Here is a 19309-nt window from a genome sequence, read left to right as displayed (position 1 = left end):
CACCGGAAGAATGTGCAAGCAGTACAGCACCGGAAGTGAGAATTGAATCCAAGTCACTGGAGCTATGGAGTGAAGGAAACATGTCAGGGTTATCATTCAATTGTAAGGGGAAAACTTCTAGAATTAAACCACAATATAAAGTGAATCCATCATATAAAAACCTGGCTGCCACTCCAGGAATGAAGCACATAAAGATTTTTTTTGTTATTTCACATCACTCAGGATTTATTTGTTCCCGGGATGAAGGCCAGTATTTATTATCCATCTGTAATTGTCCCAGACTGAAAAGGCAGGTAAGAACCAATTTTATTGGCAGGTCTGGAGTCACATATAGGATAGGCAGGACATGAGTGAATGGGCAAAGGGCTTTTATGATGACACTTAAACAATACACGATGAATCTTTGACTTCAGTGCAAGTAACACTAGATATACTGCGAAGGTGACAGAGAGTTTGGACACTGATAACTCAATTACATTTGCACAATGTTAAATCATTTTCTTCTTTTAAAAAATGGCACAGAGTGTTGTACACGTCATGACTGTTACTTCAAAGCTGATTTCCCCTTTAAGGATTGAATTATGTGACAGACTGCTCTCTGGGTTGAGACAATATTTTGCAGGAAGTTGCAGAGAGGTGGCCTCTGAAGACCTGTTGAATAAATACACACCTTGCTTGAGCTTCACTTGTCTTGTGTACAAAGTCTTCGATGGACTTTGTTAGAGGTTATGAACTCACTGAGCCACACTATGAAGAACAATATCTTCCAACTTCTACCAAATCTATTCGTGCCTTAGAACAGAAATATCATCTTTCAGAACCCAGGCACTTGACAAGCTTAATTACATACTAGTTAATCACCAAATAATAAGGGTACATTTGTGTTTCATTGTGTTAAGAAATATATTTACCTTGCCACTGGAATGAGGAATTTCAGAAAAAGGTTACATCTGAGAAGCTGAAATTAGATTGAAGCAAAGAAGCTTGAGAGAGGCCTTGATGGAGGTGTGAATGATCAGGCAAAGTTTGAACAAGGACAGGAGTTCCAATTAGTGGATGGTTCAAGGATGAGCGGAAATCGATTGAGAGTTAGAAGCAAAAGATACAGGGATGCTGTGAGACAAACTATTTTGTGTGTAGTGAGTGGTGATGATCTGTGGCTCACTCCCAGCAAGTGTATAGAAACAGCCTGAGGGTTTTCAAAAGGAGAATTGAATAGGTGCTTCAGGGAAAATAATTTTACAAGACTATGGAGAAAGAACAAGCGGATAGAACTGAATTTCTTTACAGTGCACCAGCACGGAGGAATGAGTCTGCTGTGGCAAAATAATCCTGTGATTTCTCTGGCAACATATTTGATGCGAATGCTACATAAAACAAATTAAAAATGAACAAAAAGCATCAATAACACGAACATCCCTATTCCCAAATACATACCACCTATTCTGTTCCTTATTGGTTGGTGTATCTACTTTGACACTTTTGATTTCCCCCAAGTGAGTTTTGGGTATATCTGGATCCTATAGTTATAAAACCCATTCAATGTTTGTTTTCACACATTGTAGCCATATTTTTAGATACAAGAGGGCCAACTAAAGACAGGTAGATATAGAGAAAGTGTGGGTGAAGTGGAATAGACCACAAGACATAGGAGCAGAATTGGGCTATATGGCCCATCAAGTCTGCTCTGCCATTCGATCATGGCTGATCTATTTTTCCCTCTCAACCCTATTCTCCTGCCTTCTCCCTATAACCTGTGATGCCCTTACTCATCAAGAACCCAGCAACCTCTGCTTTAAATATACCCAATGACTTGGCCTCCACAACCATCTGTGGCAATGAATTCCACAGATTCACCACCCTCTGGCTAAAGAAATTTCTCCTCATCTCTGTTCTAAAGGGACGTCCTTCTACTCTGAGGCTGTGCCCTCTGGTCCTACATTCTCTCACTGCTGGAAACATCCTCTCCACATCCACTCTATCCAGGCCTTTCAATATTTGGTAGGTTTCAATGAGATCCCCACTCATCCTTCTAAACTCCAGCGAGTACAGGCCCAGAGCCATCAAACGCTCCTCACACGTTAACCCTTTCATTCCTGGGATCATTCTATTAAACCTCCTCTGGACCCTCTCCAATGCCAGCACATGAAGGATGGGGTTTCAGAGGTCTTAGATATGGGGCCCAAAACTGCTCACAATGCAATGTTAACTGTGATCTTATTGAATGGCATAACAGGCTAGAAGGGCCTTGTGACCTCCTCTTACAGACTGAGTTCTTTTTTATTTGAATTTTAGTAGCTTGAAACTACCGTTTGTTTAATAATTCTGAACTAGTGTGCAAAATTGGACACCACAGGAATACGGACATCACTTTTTCCAGTTGCTGATTCTTATATCACACCTGACTATGTGGAAGAATTTTTATGCTGTCGTTTAGTACAGGAGCAGGCCAGGCTATTTTACATATTCCCAGAAAAAATGGCAGGACTTCAGTTTAAGTTCATCTAACAGTGCAACACTCAGTTTTACCCTTCTAGAGATATTCCCCCTCCCTGACACTCCTGAGAGCTTCATGAGCTTCTTTTCTCTCCTTCCCAGTTCTGATGAAGGGCTTTTGATCTGAAATGTTAACTCTGTTTCTCTTTCCACATTTACGGCTCGACATTCTATGCATTTCCTGCATTTTCTTTTTTGTATTACTCCCTTTTCATTGTACTCTGGAGTGGACTGGATTTTCTGCTCAAGACCCTGGAGTGGGTTTTGAACCTGCAACCATATGTTGCAGAGGTAAAGGCATTGCTGCTGTGCCATGCCTAAAACTGGGCAGAGAGTAACTGCTTAACATACTTAGAACTGGTCTTACCTCTAGCCAAGCCACTCCAATGCATTGTAACACCAGCAGCCACCTGAGAATGGGGGAAATTTTCTTAGTAGGTCCAGTCCATGAATGATAGAAAAATAAGGGGATATGTGGGAGGGAAGGGTTAGACAGATCTTAGAGCAGGATAAAATGTCGGCACAACATTGTGGGCCAAAGGGCCTGTACCGTGCTGTAGTGTTCTATGTTCTAAGTCCACTAAGTAAACAGGCACTCCACTCTCAACTATCAGCAATATGATTAAAGGTGTAATTGTCAGTGCCATCAGGCACTTATTCACCAATAACTTTATCATGGATACTTATTTCGGGATTTAGTCAGGAACATTCAGCTCCAGTTATCATTATGACCTTAGTCGAAACACGGGTGAAAGAGCTATATGCCAAATTAAGCTACAAGTGATTGTCACTGGCATCGAGGGAGCATCTCTTCGTAGGCGGTTCCAAGAGCTCTGGTAAAATTGAAGTCAATGAGAGCCAAGGAGAAATCCTCCACTGAGTCTGACAGAGGCATTTAAGAGGCTCTTAGATAGGCAGAGAATGGAGGGATATGGACCTTGTGTAGGCAGAAGGGATTAGTTTAGTTAGGCATTTAATTACTGGTTTAATTAGTTTGGCACAACATTGTGGGCCGAAGGGCCTGTTTCTGTGCTGTACTGTTCTATATTTTAGAAGTCAAATTACAAAGGAAAATGGTCATGGCATCTTAGACATAGGAGTTCCTTAGGTGCCTCAACTAGGACATTCCCTTCATCAAGTCAGATGTGAGATGGTCACTGAAGACTGAGTTTTCATTAGCAAAACTTCAGGCAATTAAGCTGTTAATTCTGCAAGACCTTGGCAACACTGAGGCTTGTGCGGATGCAGCAAGTACCTTCACACCAATCAAGTGCCAGGCAGTGTCCATTTCCAACAAAAGGAAGCCAAACCACCTTTCAATGGCATCACCATCACTGAATCACAATAAACACCCCAAGGATTTCTGATCAGTCTCTTTCCGATGCTTAAAATACTATGGCAACATGATCAGGCCAGAGGCTGGGCTGCCTGCCGTGGGCTACTCATTTACTAAATCTCAAAGTCTTTCATCATATGCAAGGCACAAATCAAAGGTGTGGTAGAACATTCTCTAACACCCTAGATGATCCCAGTTCTAGCAACACTCAATATGTTTGTTATCATCCTGGATAGGGCACCTTAAGTGTTTACAATGGAGACACTAGAGACTGCAGATGCTGGAACCTGGATCAACAAACAAACAGGGTTTTGAACCGAAATGTTGACAACTCCTTTCCTCCCACAGATGCTGCTTGACCTGCTGAGTTCCTCCAGCAGATTGTTTGTTATATTACATACTTACTCCAGCACGGTGGCAGTCCTTGATATTACCTACATGTACAATGTATCGAAACTTCTTTGACTACACTTCCCAAACCCAAGACCCAAAAACAAAGGCACAGTCCACATGGGAACACCTGCAAATCCCCCATCCTAACACTGAAATATATCATTGATCCCCAAAGTCACTGGATCAACATCCTGGAACTCCCTACCTAAACAGGAAAGACCAGGGGAAAAAATTGGCTGAATCCTTCCAAAAGCTTTATAAGTACATACAGGCTTTACATCTCCTGTGCTGTATGATCTTCCTGGTGAGGTGGGCTGGACTGGACTGAATTTGCTTCTGACTGTACATTCCATAGGAAACCACCAACAGCATTTCCTTGTGGTCAGCCTGACCTTGACTTTGAAACATGGAAATTAGAAATGAGATGCTCTGCCACTGAACTCATTGGTAAGTGGGGTGAGGGGTGACGTTATAGAGGTATATAAAATCATGAGTGGCATAGATAACAGGGATGATCACAGACTTTTTCCCTGGGTAGGGGAGTCTAAAACTAGAGGGCATAGACTTAAGGTGAGAGGGAAAAGATTAAAAGGGACCCGAGGGAAACTTTTTCACCCAGAGGGTGGTGGGTATGTAGAACGAGTTGCTAGAGGAAGCTGTTGAGGTGGGTACAATTACAATGTTTAACAGACATTTAGGTAGGTACATGGATAGGAAAGGTTCAGAAGGATTTGGGCCAAAAGCAGATAAATGGGACTAGCTTGGATAGACATCTTGGTCGGCATGGATGAGTTGGGCTGAAGGGCCTGTATCCGTGCTGTATAACTCTATGACCCTAAGAGGGAATGGAACACTGATGTGCTGGGCAGAACATCTGGATGCATTATGTCTGGATTGAATGGTATTTGAATGTGGTCTCTGAAACTGAGTAAGTGTGGATAAATGGTCTATTTCATTTTGTTTTACTTTATCATGATATTTTGCATTTGTTTTAGTATGATTTTGATTAAATTTAGAAATTAAAATAAAACTTTAACGTAAAAATGTTTGAATTTAAAAAAAAATTGTTTCTGAATGTTAGGAACATTTAAAAATGACTCAAAGGGCAGTGACAAGCTGTCATAAGATGGATAGGGCACTGTGGAGCCAAGTCTTCAGAATCCATCACCTGCGGTCTAATCACTGCTCTCTGCATCATGGCACAAAGATCAGATCGGCTGGCCTTGTGTGAACAGATCAGGGTAGCGTCTGTGGGCAGGGACCATGGGTGGCGGGATAGATCAGCCTGATCCAGCCCACTACTTCCATTGGGAGAAGGCATTACACACAGGGCACAAAATGAAAATGCTCACAGGGCCAGTTTTAAGACATGGAGAATTTTTGTTTTGACAGTGTGTTTGGAGTGGTAAAAGTAGACCATTCAGTAACTTAAGTGAGAATTATATTTCAGATGAAAAGGAAAATAGATTGCAAGACTGTGGGAATATCATGTGGATATGAGAGAAACAGGTAACCGTTAAGGGACAGCAGAACATGTACATGGATTGGAAAAGTTTAGAAGGTTATAGGCCAAACAGTGGCAAATGGGACTAGCGTCGATGGAGCATCTTGGTTGGCATGGACCAGTTGGGACAAAGGGTCTATTTTTGTGCTGTATAACTCTATGAACTCATTGGTGATATAAAAACTGAAAATGCTGGACACACTCAGCAGGTCAGGCAGTCAAAAAACCTCAACCATTAACTTTATTTCTCCCTCCATAGATACTGACAGACTTGCTGAGTGTTTCCAGCATTTTTTGTTTTTTTTTCACCCCCCGCCCCCCCAGATTTCAAGCAATTTTTGTTTTCAATTCCCAATTCTTTTGGTGAGGTACCAGAGATTCAAAAGGCAGAATAGACTCATTCTGTGCTTTATGATTTGATGGACCATTAATTTAATAAAAGTTAGCATGCACAGGAGGATGGCTTTCAATACGATGCATGAGCATAGCCTTAACATCACTGTGCATGATCCTGGCTGGAAGTCAATCAGTTTAACGTGTGCCAGTGAGTGCTTTGCTGGGTTTAAGAACGAGCTCAGGAATGACAAGTGAGGAGGAGGGGAGGTGGGAGCTGCCCTTTAGTAATCCTGATGGAAACCTAGGCAGCTTTATTTTTGTAGAGCGATGGCAGTGACAGCAGTAATTAACTCCTCGCTGCTCAGATTATAGGGAGCACATCGCTCTTTGGGGAGCTGTCAAAGTGCATAGTGGGTGGATGGACAAACCAGGCAGCTTAGCTGTGATTCACTAATAAACTAGCTGCAGCTGGCCGCTTAAAGATCTCACAGCTCACACCACCTGTGGTGTTTCTTTCAGTGAAATTCAGACACAAATTTTAAAAGGATTATGCACTATACTGTCATGTCACCTGGTTTACTATTACAAAGTGAATGGGGAGAACTAACTGATTATAACCCTTTTAATTCTTTCTATCGTCACTTGCTCTTATATTTCTGGTTGTTATTTTCACCTTTTTCCCAGTGAAGAGCAAAATTCAACACAACTTTGTAGAGAAATCATTTTAATGAACAGTGGCCAATGAAGGATGCACTCTTTTGATGTTGATTGCTAGACAAGCCTCAACTCTTTCCATTTCCCTGTGGTTCAATCTATCACCTTTTGATAAGCATAATCCACCTGTACCTCTTAACACACTATGATTTCTGGACCCACACGATCAACAGCCAGCAAGGTGATTTCATCCCTGGAAAGTCAAATGAAACTCAAAGGAAGTCACAAATGAGCATTCGGCAAATGGAATGACACAGCAAGTTCATGGATTTGATCTTCAACGTAGGTTTATGGGTATTTCTGATCTGTATCCACAGATAGAAAATATGGATCATTGATGCATAAAAGGAAAATTAAAATCTTCTCCAGCATTTGATGGTGGGAAAAGAGGGATGGGGTTCATATGAACTCAGATCAATGTCCTAGCCAATAGAATAGCTGTAGATAAGGCTTAAAATTAAATAGTAGATAAGAGGAGATTTAGAGAGCTCAAGAGAAAGGACAAAGCAATACCGCAAGGCAGCAAAATAGGGAATGATAATCAGAAACTCTCAGAAAGGGACAAAGAATACAAACAAGAATTTATCTCCATTTAGAGTCAGAACAGTGAAAAAGGCTAAACAACAACATTTTGGGCTGTTTACCTGAATGTAGGCTCCATTCAAAATAAGACTGATGAATTAATGGAACAAATTGAAGTAAGTGGTTATGATCTAACAGCTATTGCAGAGATGTGTTTTCAAATTGACCAGGGCTGGAAAATGAACACTTGCCTTCCTGAAGAGATTGGCAAAATGGGAAAAAAGAGGAGATGTGATTCTGATAATAAAGAATGGGATAAGGGCAGTAGTGAGAATGGGTCATGGCTCAAATCGGTTTGTGCTGAGTTAAAAAACAGTAATGGGCAAAAAAAAACATTCCAATTGTCTAGGACTAGTGGTATGTAGGGCATAGTATAAATCAGGAAATTAGAGGTACATGTTACAAGGTTAATATAGTAATCACTGGGGACACAATGTATAAATTAGGCAAAGCAAATTAGCAGTAATGCTATGAGAATGAATTCATGAGTGTAAAAGAAGATGGTTTTGTTGTAAAACTATCAAGGAAACATTTTTTTTAGATCATGTATTACACAATGAGAAAGGGTTATCTGGAAATTGAGACCTTTAGGTAATAGTGATCTTATGAAAGAACTTTATCAAAAGATTTACGTTGATTTAACTCAGTCTGAATCTCAATAGACTAACAATGAGTTGGCAATGGCAGATTGGGATACTACATTAAAAGGAATGACAGTAAGCAATCAATGGCTGGCAATTAATGAAAACATACATGACTTGCAAAACAAATATATTCCTTTAAGACACAAAAAACCCATTTGGAAGCAATGATCTGACTGTGGATGAGTGGTGAAACTAAAGGCAGTATTAAGTCCAAGGAAGAGGCTTACAAAGTTACCAGAAACAGCGGTAGATATGAGGATTGAATGCATCTTAGAACTCAGCAAACAACCATAAAATTGATTATGGGGAAGACAGACGATGAGAATAAACTGGTGAAAAACTTAAGCAAACGCAGACTAGGTGACCATTTCGCAGAACACTTGCGCTCTGTCCATAACCTCCATCTGCATCTCCCCACTGCCAGTCACTTCAACTCCCCCTCCCACCCGATCACAGATATGTCAGTCCTCGGCCTACTCCACTGCCAGGAGAAGTCCGACCGCAAACTGGAGGAACAGCACCTCATTTTCTGTCTTGGAACCTTGCAGCCTAACGGCATGAACATTGAATTCTCCCACATTAGGCAATCCTCAACCCCCTCCCTTCCTCCTTCCTTTCTCTTCTTCCCTTTCCTAGCTTTTTTTTCTACCTTTTTTCCCCTGTCTCCTTACCTTTGACCCATCCCCTGGTGGATCTGCTCTCCCCTCCTCCCCCACACCTGCCTATCACTATCTCTTAATTGCATCTACCTATCACCACCCTGTGCCCACCCCGCCTCCCCTCTTTTGTCCGCCTATCACTGCTCTGCTTTTCCCTCCTATATACTGGGCTTCCTCTTTTCCTATCTTCAGTCCTGAAGAAGGGTCCTGACCCAAAATGTTGACCGCCTGCTTTTCTCCACAGGTGCCGCCTGGCCTGCTGAGTTGCTCCAGCATCATCGTGTTTTTGTTCAAGCAGACAGTAAACTCTTCTACGGACAGGTAAAAAGGCAAACAAGAATTAATGTGATTGAAACAGAGGAAATTGTATTGCAGAATAAGGAAATAGTAGAGAAATTAAACAACTCCTTTGTGTCTGGACAGGAAACCTCCCAGAAATAGTGAAGAACAACAGGCCTCGAATGAATGAGGAGCTGAGAAAAATTAGTATTGATTATAAAAGAAATGGTAGAAATTAATGGGACTGAATGTCAATAAATCCCTAGAGGACTGATATCCCAGAGTTTTGAAAGAGGGGGCTATGGAGATACTGGATGTCACCTGGATGTGCCCTGGACAATTCTCCCCTTCACTCCATCTCCCTCCCAGTTCCAGCCCCTGCTATGTTTTCACCATCTCTTCTGAACTTCCCCTCTCTGACCCTGAACAATCAATGCTCAGCAGAGCCCTCAGCTTCATCCCTTCCCATCCTCACATTATCTGCACTGTGTAATGAATTGATCTGTACAAACAGTATGCAAGACAAGTTTTTCACTGTACCTCGGTACAAGTGACAATAATAAACCAATACCAATACCAACACAGAACAGGAACAGGTCCTTCATTATTATAGATATCCCTTCTGGATTATAGGGATATGGACTATGTGCAGGCAGAAGAAAGTGATGCTGGGGTTAAAGTTCAGCCGTAGCAAGCATGGGAGGCAGAATAGCCTGTGCTGCTTCTACTTTTATCTGCATTGCCTGATGCGAGGAGATTATTGTAGTCACAAACTCTGCTGTCCCTTACACCACTATTGAGCTTAAACATCTAATTATAAAAATGTCGTCACTGCTCCAAACGTGCAGAAGACTCCATCACAAATTTTTATCAATGTTTTGGGAACTGAAGTGAACACAGAGGGTATCAGCATTTTCAGCCCATTGCAGCTTTTTGATTCCTTTACTCTTTTTAACTATTGTTTTTACTCCCTCAGGATTATCTGTCCTTTTCACCCAACGATCAATTTTCTTAAGCATACTACAGTAGAGATGATTTCACTTAGATTTCAACACTGACCTGGAAAGTTTGGGTCAAATACATGCCTCCATTCAGTGTTTTTTTTTAAAAATGGAACTCAATATTTGTTTTCATTTCATTCTCAGAGAATAATTAACAATTGCACCAATCCCATGACCAGGACTACTCCAATTCTCTATCCTGACAGTGGACAAAATTAGCTTCACTGAAGAATTCTGTCCAGTCTTCACACCGGAGGTGGCCCAATTGGGTAGCTTGCTCTCAGTAGGGTTTTCAGTAAATAGATTGATGCCTACAGGAGGCCTGGTCAACCCTGAGGCCCGGACTTCAGTACCACTGGCTGCAAGTGGAGCACAAGAACCACCCAGGACACCAGGCCTACTCCAGACTTCCAGGGTTGGAATGTTATGTTGCAGTAGTACACAACATTGACAAGGACACATTTGGAATATTACGTTCACTTTTGGTCACCCTGCTATAGGAAAGATGGCATTAAGCTGGAAAGAGCGCAGAGGAGATTTAACGAGGATGTTGCTGGGACATGAGGGACTTGGTTATGGAGATTGAGCAGATTGGGACTTTATTCACTGGAGCATAGGACAATGAGGGGTGATCTTATAGAGGTGTATAAAACCATGAGGGGCACAGGCGGGGTGAACGCACAGTGTTTTTCCCCAGTGTTGGGGAATCAAGAACTAGAGGGCATAGGTTTAAGGTGAGAAGGGAGAGATTTAATAGGAACCTGAGTGGCAACTTGTCCACTCAGAGTGTGGTCAGTATATGGAATGAGCCATATGGAACATATATGGAATATGCCAGAGGAAGTGGTTGAGGCGGGTACACCAACAACATTTAAAAAGGTACTTGGACAGGTGCACGGATAGGAAAGGTTTCGAGGGATGTGGGCCAAACGCAAGCAAATGGGACTAGCTTAGATGGGAGCCCTGGTCAGCATGGACCAGATGGGCAGAAGGGCCTTTTTCCATGCTGTATGATTTTATGAGTGGCAGGTGGTGTTGCCTGTCAGTGTGATTTGGGCCTTGGACAGGCCAATGGGAAACTGGCTTACTGCAAAGTGACAGCAGCCTTGGTCTTTGTCCAAAAACTAGTACATCCAGTCTGTAAAAGTAAGTTAAAGTAAATCTCTGGGCTCCTCTTCAATCCATCTGAGATTGGCAAGAAACTGCATGGCGCACAATGCAACCCAAGCATATTATAGAACCCAGATTTGCATGTGGTGCAGGTCTGATTCATACCATCTATCCTGGTCACAACATTTTAGTGGTCAGTAACAGGACCTGCATGTTCTATTCTGGACAGTCTGTGTCATTCTCATTCTGTTTCGTATACCTGGGAATCCCAAATAATAATTCTCACCAAACTATTGAACTGTAGAAGGCAGTGCAGCTGAGTACAGTCTCGGCCTTGCCTGATTACGGTGTCTGAACTCTATCTGATGGGAAACACTGGAGACCAGGGATCAGGAAGGAGAAGCCACCTTGCTTTATCCCACTGGCCTGGAGACATTTTGGTGAATTATAGCAACCACATGGCTCCCCAGTGTGCAATCTGCCAGATCTACACAAACTGGGTATCGTACCTGCAACATGAATCTGACTGAGCCCTGCACAAACTGCTACATTAATCTCCTGCAACACACACACACACACACACACACACACACACACACACACAAAATGCTGGACAGGTGGCATCCCTGGAGGGAAATAACCAATCCACGTTTCGGACCGAGACCCTTCATCAGGACTGGAAAGGAAGAGGGCAGAAGCCAGAATAAGAAGGTTGGGGGAGGGGGAGGAGCACAGGCTGGCAGGTGATAGGTGAGTCCAGGTGAGAGGGGGAAGGTAGGTGAGTGGGGAAGGGGGGATGCAAGGGTGATGCAAGCTGAGAGGTGATAGGTGGAAGAGGCAAAGGGCTGAAGGAGGAAGAATCCGGTAGGAAAGGACAGCAGACCATGGAATAAAGGGAAGGAGGTGGGGAATAGATGGGCAGGTAATAAGATCTCATTATTAGCCACATGTACATGGAAACACACAGTGAAATGCATCTTTTACGTAGAGTGTTCTGGAGGCAGCCCGCAAGTGTCGCCACACTTCCGGCGCCAACATAGCATGCCCACAACTTCCTAACCCGTATGTCTTTGGAATGTGGGAGGAAACCGGAGCACCCGGAGGAAACTCATGCAGACATGGGGACAACATACAACCTCCTTACAGGCAGTGGCTGGAATTGAACCTGGGTTGCTGGCGCTGTAATAGCGTTCCGCTAACTGCTTCACTACTGTGGAAGTGACGAACCCTCACTTCCATGGTAGTGTAGTGGAACATGAGGGCAGGGAATGGGAAAGGGAAGGGGTGAGGAGGCCACAGAAATGAGGCAAAACAAAGGGCAAAAGAAAAAGGGGCAGTGGGGAAAAGAGGGAAGGGGTTACTGGAAGTTAGAGAAATCGATATTGAGGTTATCAGGTTAGAGACTACCAAGGTGGAATATGCATTGTTCCTTCAACCTGTATCTGGCCTCAACGAGGCAGTAGAGGAGGCCATGAATAGACATGTCGGTATGAGAGTGGGAGGTGGAATTGAAGTGGCTGGCCACCGGGAGATCCTTGCTTTTGCGGCAGAGGGAGCGAAGGTGCTCGACAAAGCAGTCTCCCAATCTGCGCCAGGTCTCACCGATGTAGAGGAAGTCTACTGTCCTCTCCTACTGGATTCCTCCTTCTTCAGCCCTTTGTCCCTTCCACCTATCACTTCTCAGCTTCTTACATCACTCCCTTTCACCCCCTACCCCACCCACCCCCACCTACCTACCTTCCCCCTCTCACCTGGACTCGCCTATCACCTGCCAGCCTGCGCTTCTCCCCCTACCTTCTTAATCTGGCTTCTGCCCTCTTCCTTTCCAGTCCTGATGAATGGTCTCAGCCCAAAATGTCAACTGCTTATTTTCCACCATAGATGCTGCCTGATCTGCTGAGTTCCTCCAGCATTTTGTGCATGTTGATCCAGATTCCAGCATCTGCAGAATCTCTTGCGTCTCTGCATTAATCTGACTGCCAAGAACCTAATAGACATTTTTTTCTAAATCAGCAGTTACCTCTGCATTTGCAGCAATTACATTCAGTCCCTGAAAAGATTTTTCCAACATTTCTCACAACGTTAAATCACAAAGCAACTGACCCATTAACCAAAGGAGGGTCTCCTTCAGAGCAATATTTTTAACTTAATGACTGGAAATTCATATGTGAAATTAGCTGGAGCGCTGACGTCCATCTCTGATGCCGTGCTCCCATCAAGCAAGATGCCATAGCAGGGATGAAGATAAACAAAAAAAAAACTGCAGTTAGCAGTTTGGGGGCCCTCTGTGGAAACAGTTAACACTTCAGGTCTGAGACCCTTTACTCGGTCCCGAGTTAGTTTTACTCGGGAAGTATGTTGGAGGCAAGGTGCAACATTGCAGTGAAAAACTGGGAAGAGTGTCAAGGGCAACGATGCAGCTTTTTTTGACAGCTCTCTTCACTGACATTTTTTCTGTCATAGGCCATTGTATCATGGCTTGTGTGCTGTCACAGAGCAAATGCAAAATGGAGATGAATTTCTGTGGGCAGCCAAGATAACGGAGGATATTCAACCACCCCTCCAGACTGATGGAGTTGACAGCTTCAGTGCGGTGGAAAGGGCCATGTACGGTGGTTCACAATGTTCCCTCCATTTTTCTTAGAGTTATTGTGTGTTGAAGATCATGCCCTGGTTGTAATTAATCTTGAGCCCAGAGGTCTTGAAATCAACTGTCAAAATGTAAATCTTTTCTTATTTCTCAACCAAAGATTCAATCAGTTCCACTCCACAAAACTTGACCTCAAATGTTAATTTCCTTTTGATTTACACCCTCCCATTCTGTTCCATTTCCATGTTAAGGGTGATGCACAAGAGCAAGCAGTCATTACCAGAACATGACTTTGCAGACACTTCACCAAATTAATTCTTTTTGAAGCAGAGTGACTTTGACACACATCTCAAAGTCACTGGCCTGCAGTGTCTTGTATCTTGTAAATAACTTCCTTGTTGCATGGATCAACAATTGGCAATTCTGTGTAAATAGCTTGGTTATTTATTTATTTACATATTTTTGATAACCAGTTTCTTTAAAAAAATACTCAGGGTACTTCCACTCAATTTTCCAAAGCACAGAATGAAAATTGTGCCATCTGAAATTTATCATCTCAGTCTACTTAACCTGTACAGTAGACTTCAGAGCAAAATACAATGGGGACCCCTAGCTAAAGCAACTAAATGCAGTGTACAGCATAGTAAAAGCACATTCACTCAACTGCTCCCTCCAGCATACAGTCCAAACAAGCCTTCTCCCATCTTTTTTGTCTAACAATCCTCCTGTTCCTATCTCCTTCATTTGTCTGAATAATTTAGCCTTCAATGTGACAAGTTTAATAATAAAAATACCTTCAACCATTTAGGAGCTGCAGCAGCAGTTATAGACTGTTGGTGGCAATAATAATTACAGAACAAATTATAATGCTTCTATCCAGCACTTCAGTTACATGTTAAGATTGGAGAAGCTGCGATTGTTTCCCGGAATTGTGATGGATAACAGAAGCTTCACTGGAGATGCTTAAACAAATAAATGTTGTTTTTGACAGATTGTGGTTCTCTTCTGAAAAGAGCCTAGATAAAATACTTAATGGCGAGTGTAGAGTTATCCAAAGAATGGGGTCAATATTCAATGAAATATATTGGTTCATATTTCTCCTTGGACTATGGGATTGATACCTTCAATGTTGAAATAATGAATAGAGAAAAATAATGATGGTGAGGGGGAAAGATTTCTGTACTAGTGTACCTTTCAGGTGCTGGGATAACATGCCATGAAGTCCAGCACCACCAGCCCTCCATTCCCCACCCACCTCTTTCATCTAACCCCACACTTCCTCCTGACCATTAAATTGAATAGGTGACAAAAATTAAGAGCTGGGATGTGTATAATTTCCCAATATGTTCCCTGTCATGTTCATGAGGCTGTGGACAATCTTCAGCAAACTGTTCAAATATCTTGATTTAAAATTGTGGCTTCAGTGGGATTTACTGTGCAGCATTTGTTAGGGCCAGAAAGTTACTCTATGAACGAAAAAAAACAAAAACAAAACTCCTAAAGGCATTCTTTCAATTAAAACTGAGCCTACAATAAACATCAACCAGGCAGAATTCACATTTTCATTCATTTTGCATTAAGATGCCACAGATTGCTATCAAAACATTCAAATAAGTTAATCACCTATCCCATTTGTCAGTGGGACATGCTTGTCAGGGGTATGGTGGCTTAAAAAAGGCTGTAAAAGTACGGGTGGAAATGAGGCAAAAAGCAAAAAGTGCTCATGATTATATGAAAGAGGATGAAGATTTTATGGAAGCATTATGACAAAGGTTGAACTGGCCTGTCACCATAATTATCATTATTGATTTTGATTTATAGGGACTGAATCTTGATGTATTTTTGAGTGTTTTTTTGTGTTAAACAAGCAAAAATAGCTGATTTTGCTGAATAATGATAACTCTAAAATACTGAATGAAAAAGATTCATGTTTTAAGCATTGAATAATATTCATTAATTTGACATTGTTCTTAACTTCCTGATTTTTTCACAAAACGGAGACTTATGTCAGACACTGTTTCATTCCACACATTCCTTTCCTTTGAATTTGTACCATTCCATAAGTCAAAATATCGAAGCACAAAAATACCAAATTTCCTCTCAATCTCACCCTCATACTCATCATAATTGACCTATTTCCCTTATTTTACAGGAATCTATTGAGAAAGGCAAAAAAAAAAGTCTGCAAAACAAAATCTCAGGCTCAACATGGAGGAGAAAAACAAAAAGTAGCTCTGGAAAATTCCTCTCTGACCTAATCAGTCACTTGAGCAATTTAGATGAGATGCAATTCTTAGAACTGAGAGCAGTGGAGAAGGGACATCAGTGACCGCTGAATTTGAAGAGAACTACCCACAAAGTTTCAACAATTTCTACGGTGTGGATTTTTGTTGTCAATTTCATTCAATTCAAGATAATCGCTGGCATCTAACAGCAAAGTCATCAAGCAATGTGACAAGCCAACCACATTGAGCCATTCTCATGGACAGAAAACACGAACTATTGTTAAACAAATATTTAAGTGAAATAAAGACTGAGGCATACATATACAATTAAGGAAGATGCTGAAATATCATAAGCAAACTTAAAAAAAATTGGCAGTTTTAATCACTTTAAAACACAAGAGATTTTGAAATAATTATTGGGGGATTTGGACATCACATGGAAAATTAGATTTTAGGCTTGGCGCACCATTTAACACTTCATTTTCAAGGGTGTTCAAAGTGAGAACAGTGCATCTGTAGGAATTTTAACAACACATTCTTCAGAGGAAGGAGATATACACGATGGTAACTTCTCCATTTTGTAATTATGAATACTTAGACTTCAAAAGATGCTTTCACAGTATGATAACAGCAAAAGATGGCAGTTTACCACAGCTCAAGGAAGGCTGTATATAATATATTAAGTCGAGCTGTAACTGCCTTTATTTCTATTTTATGTGCTCTGTATGGAAGGCCAATGTTTGAGGGCTGTGGAATTATCTGCCAATTCCCATTATCTGCTGTGGGTAATTACAATAATGTCAGTGTTTACAATTGTGAGCTGAATATATGCCAAAATAGGATTCTTCTTAGTATGCTACAGGATAGAAGGAAACCTCGCACTGGAATACACATCCTGTTCTTTCATCTCCTCCACCATCAGGATGTCATTAAGCTGGATATGGTGCAGAGGATGTTACCAGGACTGGAGTGCTTCAGTTATAAGGAGAGGCTAGATGGGCTGGGACTTTTTCCCCTGGAGCTTAGGAGGCCGAGAGGTGATCTTATAGTGGAATGTAAGATCATAAAGGGCATAGATAAGGTGGATGGTCACAGTCTTTTTTCCATAGCAGGGAGTCTAAAACTAGATTTAAGAGGGAAAAAGTTTAAAAGGGGAAATTTTTCCACACAGAGGGCGGTAGACAGTGGAAAGAGCTGCCAGTGGAAGCTGTGGAGGCAGGTACAATTACAATGTTCAGAAGATATTTAGACAGGTACATGGATAGAAAAGGTTTAGAGGAACATGGGTCAAACGCAGACAACTGGGACTATCTTGGAAAGACATCTTGGTCAGTGTGGACAAGTTGGACCAAACCCCATAAGCTCAATGACATTTTCAGACAGAATATTCATCTGCCTTGACTACTGATTTAGTTCTACCTTATCGTCGACATTGCAATACGTTTTCAGTTACATGCGGAGACCTGAGCAAACTGCACAACGTTGATGAGAGTAAATTTAAATAAAACATTTTCCATTACTTGAATGAGGAACATCTATTTGGTAGCTGTCTGCATCAGAAAATTTAAAAGTTTGACCACTGTTTTCTTTAATTATTAATTAATTAATTATTTTTTTAAACAGTTGTATACAAGTATACTCACTAACCTTTTTTAGAAGCCCCAAAAGGTTTGAGTGGTGGTCAGGTTAAGTTTGTACATCAGTCTGACTTGCACAAACATGAGTTTGTCTGATAAAGTAACACTTAGTAGGACATGACATTTATTTTTAATGTTTGTTCATATTTTACAAAGCTTTACTTGAAGTCATTAAATTATAAAACATATGACAGGACATTATGAATGAAATAAATAGGGTTTCAAGATTTGATTTGATGTTTTACATTAGTAAACTAAAGCTTTTGGGGGAGAAACTAAATGTACTTCAGTCCCAAGAAGGTTGCTCTCCTCGAACTGATGTCCGCTAAAGGGGGAAGGGACATATATTAATGCTGTTTACATTCTAATTTTTATGGGGGTATATGTATTATTTTTAAATCAGATGGAGCAGGAACATAAGAAAGTAGGAATCAGAGCAGGCCATTCAACCACTTACAGCTTGCCACTGTTTAATCTGATCATATCTAATCTGTTCTGGGCCTCATCTCCTCTTCTGTGCCAGTTACTCATTACCCTCAATTCCCTTATCTTTCAAATATTTATCCACTTCTTCCATAAGTACCCTAAATCCACAGATTTCCCGACATTCACCACCCTCTCCTAGAAGATGTTCCTATGTACCTCAGTTTTAAATGACTGCCCTTTAGTCCTGTGACTATGTCCCCTTGTTTGAGATTTTCCCATTTGTGGAAACATTGCAACATCAACCCTGTCATGCTCCCTCAGGATCTTATATGTTTCAATAGATATCATTTTCCAGCCCTCCAATTCTTAGAAAATGTTCCATTTACTTCTCTCTGGGTTTTTGTGCAGTTCCTACCTCCCAATGTCCAAATTTGAATCCCATTTCAAATGCCTTTCATTTTACTCATCTATTGTGACACCGAAAACAGGATGTTTTTGTTTGTTGGAGGACAAACATCTCAGTTGCAGAATTCCGCTGCAGGAGTTAGTGATGGGAGTGAACCTGGCCCATGTATTACCATCAGCTTCACCAATGGCCATCTTGTCAGGATTGAGCTTCGTTGATAGTTCCACAGTGTTGAAACATTTTGGTAATTCTTTTGAAAATCAAGATATTCATGTCCACACATAGTAAGACCAGGACAATATCCAGGTTAACTCGGAATGACGTGTAACATATTTCAGAGAAATGAGCCGATCATCTCAAACAGTCCATTCCGAATTCATATACCTCAAGTCTCTTCCCACACTTCCTCATCCAACACCATCACCAAAACCCTCCATTCCTTATTCTGTTATATGCTTATCTTGCTTCCCTCGAAGCTACCATATTTTCCCCAACCACTACCAGGAGCGAGTTCCACATGTACACCTACTCTGCATAAGAAGTTAAGAAAGAGATATGGGGTGATAAATAAGGATTTGTATCAAGTACTCCCCAGGAAATGAAACTCTCTGATGAGAGATAATCTAATCACTTACTTCACAATGAATGGTAATAATAACAGAAATCCTCTACTATCAATATACTAGACAGTCTTTAATTGGATTAGGCAAAAAGCATTGGCACAGCAACAGATCAGGTCTGAGACTGGATGTTCTGGGTAAGAGGGACTTCTCTGAATCCTCCTAGCCTTTCCACCAAGAATTTGAAGGCATGCCAGGAGTTTGATGGAATACTCTCCACTTGCCTGGATGGATGGACAATGAACGCCAAATGAACAACTGTATCATCTAGAGCAGAACAGATGACTAATACCCCATTGACAAGCTTAAACCCCCCCACATTCTCCACTGCTGGTGAACTATGGCTACAAG

General features: G+C 41.5%; 1 protein-coding gene across 2 annotated transcripts in view; it reads right to left on the bottom strand.

The window, feature by feature from the left end:
• Window positions 1-19309, bottom strand: part of LOC127569867 (START domain-containing protein 10-like) — a 109411-nt gene that overhangs the window by 46369 nt on the left and 43733 nt on the right. The gene's annotated exons all lie outside the window — the stretch shown is intronic.

The sequence above is a fragment of the Pristis pectinata genome, chromosome 4, assembly GCF_009764475.1.
Source record: "Pristis pectinata isolate sPriPec2 chromosome 4, sPriPec2.1.pri, whole genome shotgun sequence".
Lineage (NCBI taxonomy): Eukaryota > Metazoa > Chordata > Chondrichthyes > Rhinopristiformes > Pristidae > Pristis > Pristis pectinata.
Note: the sequence above shows the minus strand (reverse complement) of the source record. Positions and strands in the feature narration are given on the sequence as shown.